The sequence below is a fragment of the Myotis davidii genome, unplaced genomic scaffold (genome assembly GCF_000327345.1).
Source record: "Myotis davidii unplaced genomic scaffold, ASM32734v1 scaffold355, whole genome shotgun sequence".
NCBI classification, from domain to species: domain Eukaryota; kingdom Metazoa; phylum Chordata; class Mammalia; order Chiroptera; family Vespertilionidae; genus Myotis; species Myotis davidii.
Genome location: NW_006286818.1, coordinates 848,619 through 854,247, shown reverse-complemented (window position 1 = coordinate 854,247; position 5,629 = coordinate 848,619). Strand labels below are relative to the sequence as shown.

Below are 5,629 nucleotides of genomic sequence, written 5' to 3'. Positions count from 1 at the left end.
GCTGGGTCCCTCCCAGTTGCGGTGGCTTCTGACCGCGGCCTTGAGCACTCAGGTTCCCCGCAGCCCCCAGTGACCTGTACCCCCTCTTCGGGGGTAGCTGTTTAGGAGGCAGTGGCAACAATGTGGCCGCTTAGGAGGCAGCCTGCAGGTTGCCAGGCCTGCAGCTCAGCCCATCAGGGCAGAGAGGAGCTGGCGCCAAGCCCCACACACCGAGGGCTTGGCAGAGGCACTAGAAACTGAGTCCATGCCAGGCTTGGGGTCAGTGCAGGGGGAGGTCGCAGATGGCAATGCTCACAGGGCTCCAGAACAAAACGTCTAAGGTCTGGAGACCTCCGGCAGTTTCCAGCCCAGGCTGCCTCCGACAAACTCTCCCACCTGCCGGACCCCGACCTTCACGCATGCTCCATCCCACTGTGCTCCCACCTCCAGCACACTCTCCACACCTCTCTAGGGAAGGGCGGCTGCAGGAAGCCCTTATTCAGGGTTGGGGAAACCAAGAGCTTTCCTCGCATTGACTTAACTTTCTGGGGTGCAGAGAAGGAAGCGCGTGAGAGCTGCGGGAGGCTGGGGAGGAACAGACAGAGGCCCAGGGGCTGGGGCCCAGTCCAGTCGGGCTGTTTCACTATTGATGAGGACGCCATCAATAATTCACAGTCACAGAAACTCCAGGTCTCGGGAGCTGGGCTCCAGGACACTGAGCTGCCAAGCAGATACGACCTGCCACTCCCATGCCTCTCTGCCTCCGGCCAGGGCGGTCTCCCTCCCCCACGCCAGGCTCCTGGGAGTTGGCTCTCTGTGTGCAGTGCCCAGCTCATGACCTCTCCTGGCTGCTGACGGTGCAGAAGGGCTGTAGACAAGCTAGGTGCAACCTGGACAGGGACAGACGGACAGATGGACAGCTCTGGGACAGCTGATGAGCAGCCCTGGGAAGAGTTGGGGCTGGAGGTAGACCACACCTTCTGGCCCCAGAGTCCCAGGGGGGCTCCTAAATCCCTGCTTTCCCGTCTGCTCCCATCTGGTGAGCAACTGGCAGACCTCGTCACCCCTGGAAGCTGCCCCGGGGACGGGGGTGGGGGGTGTCCTGCTCCCACACACAGCCTTCTGGAAGCTGCCTGTCAGCACTGCTCTGGCTCACAGTCCGCACGTCTGGCAGAGGGTCCCTGTTGGGGCCGAGGCCTGGAGCATGCCTGTCTGCCCCCCTGCCCCGCCCCGCCCTGCTGTCTCACTCTTGAGACAAGTGCTAGTGCCTTCCAGGGAGCAGACAGGTGGGGTGGGCCCCGCTCCCCCGGCATTACCTGGTAGGGCTGACCCCGGAGGCTGGAGACCAGGCCAGGCCCTGGTGGTATCCCTGCCACACAAGCCAGGGGCAGGACTGGCACTCACAGGGCTACGCAGAGATTCGTTGCCACAGGAACAGCCTGAACAGAATGGCCTTTCCATGGGCAGTGGGAGACATGCTGATTGGCTGGGGCAACCTCCTCCCTGTCCCTGCCCAGTGGGGGGTCCTGCTGCCTGGCTTCTGCCCTGTGTGCCCAGCGCTGGCAAGTACAGGCATGTGGCTCCAGAAGGCACCTCCTCCTCCGGGCCACCTCCACTCTCCCTGCTCAGCTCCTCACTCTGCTGTTTCCCCCTCTTGGGAGGGGCAGCAACATTCCTCTGTACAGAGCATTCAGCCTCCTGATAGGACAGCTGAGCCAAGCACCATCCCCCCTGCCCCCCAACAAATACTGCCCGCCTCGGGCCAGGGGCTGTGCTGAGCACCGCACACGCGGCCTCAGCGCCAGCACTCAGCCTCGCCACGCGCCTTCAGACGTGCCCCCCAAACCTCAGCACAGGGCTGAGCTTGAATTCTTTTGGAAGAATAAATGCCTGGCTCTGGCCGCAGTGACTCGGTTGGTTGGGTGTTGTCTGATGCACCAAAAAGTCACTGGTTTGATTCCTGGTCAGGGCACATGTCTGGGCTGCGGCTCAATCCCCAGTGGGGGCAGTGCAGGAGGCAGTGATCAATGATTCTCTCTCATCGTTTCTCTCACATCGATGTTTCTTTCTCTCTCTCTCTCTCTAATAATAATAATAATAATAATAATGAATAAATGCCACAAACATCATTTGAAGATTTAATTTTTTACATTAAATTGAAATTAAAAGTATTTTTATTCAAAAATTTAAAAGTAAATAGACAAGAAATATAAAGAATGGCGCATTCGAATGAAGCAGCCATATTCCTGGAGTTACTAAAGCCTAACCCTTCACTGATGCTCCTGGAAGCCTGCGATGGCCTCGTCTCCTCCCCAGGGGTAGGTGCTGTTCGCCTGCTCCTGTGCAAGTCACACGGGTCCCCAGGCCAAGCTGGGAGGAGGGGCAGAGCTGGGGGGATGTGCGTTCTGCCTGTCACAGCCGCCCTGACCTTGGCCCCCACTTCACCTTGCCCTCTGCTCTCCCTGAGCTGGCCCAGGGTGGGGTGGCTCCAGGCGTCACTGTCTGGCCACAGCCAGGCCGAGGCGAGGCGGCAGCCTCCGGGGAGCAGCCCCTGAGTTTCCACTGCAGGGGAGTGACAGTCAGGTGCAACCTGAGCGCACGATGCTGATGAGCAGCGCAGGGCTGATGGCAGCGAGATGGCTGGGGGACCTTTTCCTGCAGCCCCCCGGGGCCAGCCCTGCCACGGCCTTGGCCTGGGCCCGTCGGGGACATGTGGCCTCCCACCCTCCCACCTTCCTGCTGCTGGGCTCACTCCCCAAAGCAGCCAGGCCAGATGATTCAGGGGTGCAGATGACACCGAGCCCCCGGGGCAGCCAGCCCCCTTGCAATCAGTCACTGTCATTTCCTGTTGCTCACGTGCAAGGTTCCCGAACCTGCCAGTCCAGGGGAGGACTTGCTCCCCAGGAATCCCGGGCACTCCTGGCATCCAGGTAGGGGACAGGGAACGTCCTACATCCCAGCAGCCTTCCTGGCCCTGCTCTGCCCAGCTGTGCCCTGCTCTCTGGGGTGAAGGCAGGCCAGCTCCCAGATGGAAAGCCCACGGCTGGGTCCCCAAGGCAGGCCTCCACGGGACCAAGGTTCGCCCCCTGCCAGGTGGCCAGGGCAGGTGCGGGAGAACCACCCAGCCCTGCCCAGCAGTGTCGTCAGAGCATCCCATGGCCACTGGCGAGGGAGGAGGCCCTGCTGATGTGCTGACCCAAAAGGCAAAGTGGCCGAGAGGGGCCCTGTCTCCCCTCACCTCCCCCTGACCCTCCCTCTAGCTGTCGGGCACTGGCTGGGCACCCGCGGGAGTGTGGGAACCTCAGGCTGCCCGGGCAGGTGTGGAGACGCAGATGGAGTGGAGGCCTGGGGTGAGGATACCTGTGGGCTCCTCTCAGGGCCCAGGAGCCTCGGCCCACCACTCCTTCCCCGCCTGTCCCTGGCAGCTCTAGCTGTGAGGGGAGCAGCCGTGACCCACCCGTAGTGCCTAATAGTTTTACAGGCCTTGACAGGGGTCATGGAAGGGAATTTGGAGCCATTTCTGTCTCTCTGGCTCCCAGGAGGTGCCCAAGGATTGGGAGAGGGGTGGGAGAAGAGGTAAAATAGATTGAAGATGACAGCAAGAATCCTGACTGGCTGAAAAGAAGTGGGTGGGCCCAGGGGAGTGTTCCCATTGGGTAATGCTTTGATTTGGGGTTGGGAGAGGGTAGGCATCTCTACAGGGCTAAGAAAAGGCACCGGAAATGGGCCCCCAGACAGAATTGCAATCCTGAAGTTCCCTCCGCCACCTCTGAGGGGCACTCTGCTCTCCCGGCCCCCTCCCAGGGCACGGCTTCTCCCCCTCTTCGCCCCCAGGACTCCATCCTGCCTTGTTCCTGACCTCCAGCCTCTGGTCTTGCCCACAGCACCCACCAGGCCTGGTGGCCCTCTCTCCAATGTTCCCCCAAACAGTCCAGGGCCCTCCATTCAGCATCCCCGTGAAGCTCAGATATTAAAGGGGCAGCTACTGACCTGTGTTGGGGGGCAGTGGGCAGGATCTGGGGGCTCCCTTCCCCGGCTGGGCTGGAGCGCCGTGGCGAGCCCTGGTGGCCCTGGAGTACGCCTCTGGGCTGGTAATCCGCGCTCATGTTACTGACTGATATATATAGCATCTTATCTGACCTCACAGCCATGGCGAGCTAGCTCCACTCACTGCATTCCAAGCCCAAGGGGAATTAAAGGGGCAGCGACAGGCTTCCCTTCAGGGGCTGCCCTGATGGGCTGGGCCAGACCAGGACTCCCAAGAGGACTCTCTGAATGGGGGAGACTTTGAAGTGAAACTGAAGGGGGATTTCAGGTGGAACAACTGGAAAGGGGGCAGTAGGATGGGGATGGGATGGATGCAAAATATGCAGAAGCAGGTGCCAGTCACAGACTTCGAGGCAAGGAAGAAGCACAGTACGGCCCGACTCCCGCGCTTCTGAGATGAAGACCTCAAGGTGACAGCCCCTCGTTCAAGGGCACTGACTCCAAGAGGCGAAGAGACTGGCACCCAGACTTCCAGCCCAAACCCTTTTACAGCGAGCTCCCAGCCTGGGCTCGCAGCCCCGTTCCTTCCCTTCCAGTGGCTCTGAGACAGAGGGCAAGTCACGGAGGCTGTCGGAACCTCAGTTATTTAATCCACAAAACAGGAGTCATAGTCAGCATATAACAGGCCTCCCAGTGCGAGGGTTAAATAAAACACATGGCAACATCCTGGCCTAACAGAGCCCCGGCACAACACGGACTGGCACGAGGTGGGCTGGAGGCCGCCTCCTCCTGCAGCCCAGCTCCTGCGTGCCCCCTGGCCTTTGGCTAGCCTGGCCATGGCCCTTGGCCCACGGCCTGGTCAGGGACACGCACCCCAGCCTCCTAATGTAATAATATAACTATTATTATGTTGAATACTTCCACTATCATCATAGTTAGTGGTAGTATTTCTGGTTGTTGTTAATCCTCACCCGATGATATTTTTCCCATTGATTTTTAGAGAGAGTGGAAGGGAGGGGGAGACACAGAGAGAGAGAAACATCGATGTGAGAGAAACACATCAATTGGTTGCCTCCTGCATGAGCCCTGCCCAGGGCCAGGGAGGGGCCTGCAACTGAGGTACATGCCCTTGACCAGAATTTATCCCGGGACCCTTCAGTCCGAGGCTCTCTCCACTGAGCCAACCTGGCTAGGGCTAACAGTCATCATAATAATGCCATATCTCCCAGTTGTGAGGGTTAAATAAAACACACGTCAATATCCTGGCACGGAGTAAGAGTTCGAGAAGTGGTCATTATTATTATATTGAATAGTTCCACTATGGTTATAATTAGTGGTAGTATTTTCAGCAGCACCTCCCAGGCGAGGCTTCTTAGGCAGAACAGGGCCTCTGTGCTGCCCCCCGGAGCACCCTGCCCTGGTGCTAGGAGGCGCCCCGCTCTCCTGAGCTGGTCTGTGCCCGCACTGGCCAGGGCCAACGCGGCGTGCCATCCTCCCAGCCTCCCGTCACCCACCGGAGGGGCCAGCCCGCCGGGCGCCTTCCTCCTCGGCCCAGAAAGACCCAGCGGGCGCAGCTGCCCCGGCGGCTCACTCTACCTGCGCGAGGGCTGCGTGTCCAAGGCCGCAGAGCTGGGCTGGGCAGGGCCACGGAGGAAGGAGCAGG

General features: G+C 60.0%; 1 protein-coding gene across 1 annotated transcript in view; it reads right to left on the bottom strand.

Moving 5' to 3' along the window:
• USP2 (ubiquitin specific peptidase 2) overlaps nt 1-4,072 on the bottom strand; it is a 44,451-nt gene extending 40,379 nt beyond the window's left edge. The window contains exon 1 of the mRNA XM_006758700.2: nt 3,970-4,072. The gene's annotated coding sequence lies outside the window, so the exon portion shown is untranslated. The remainder of the gene's footprint in view (nt 1-3,969) is intronic.
• Between the last annotated feature and the right edge of the window lie 1,557 nt (nt 4,073-5,629).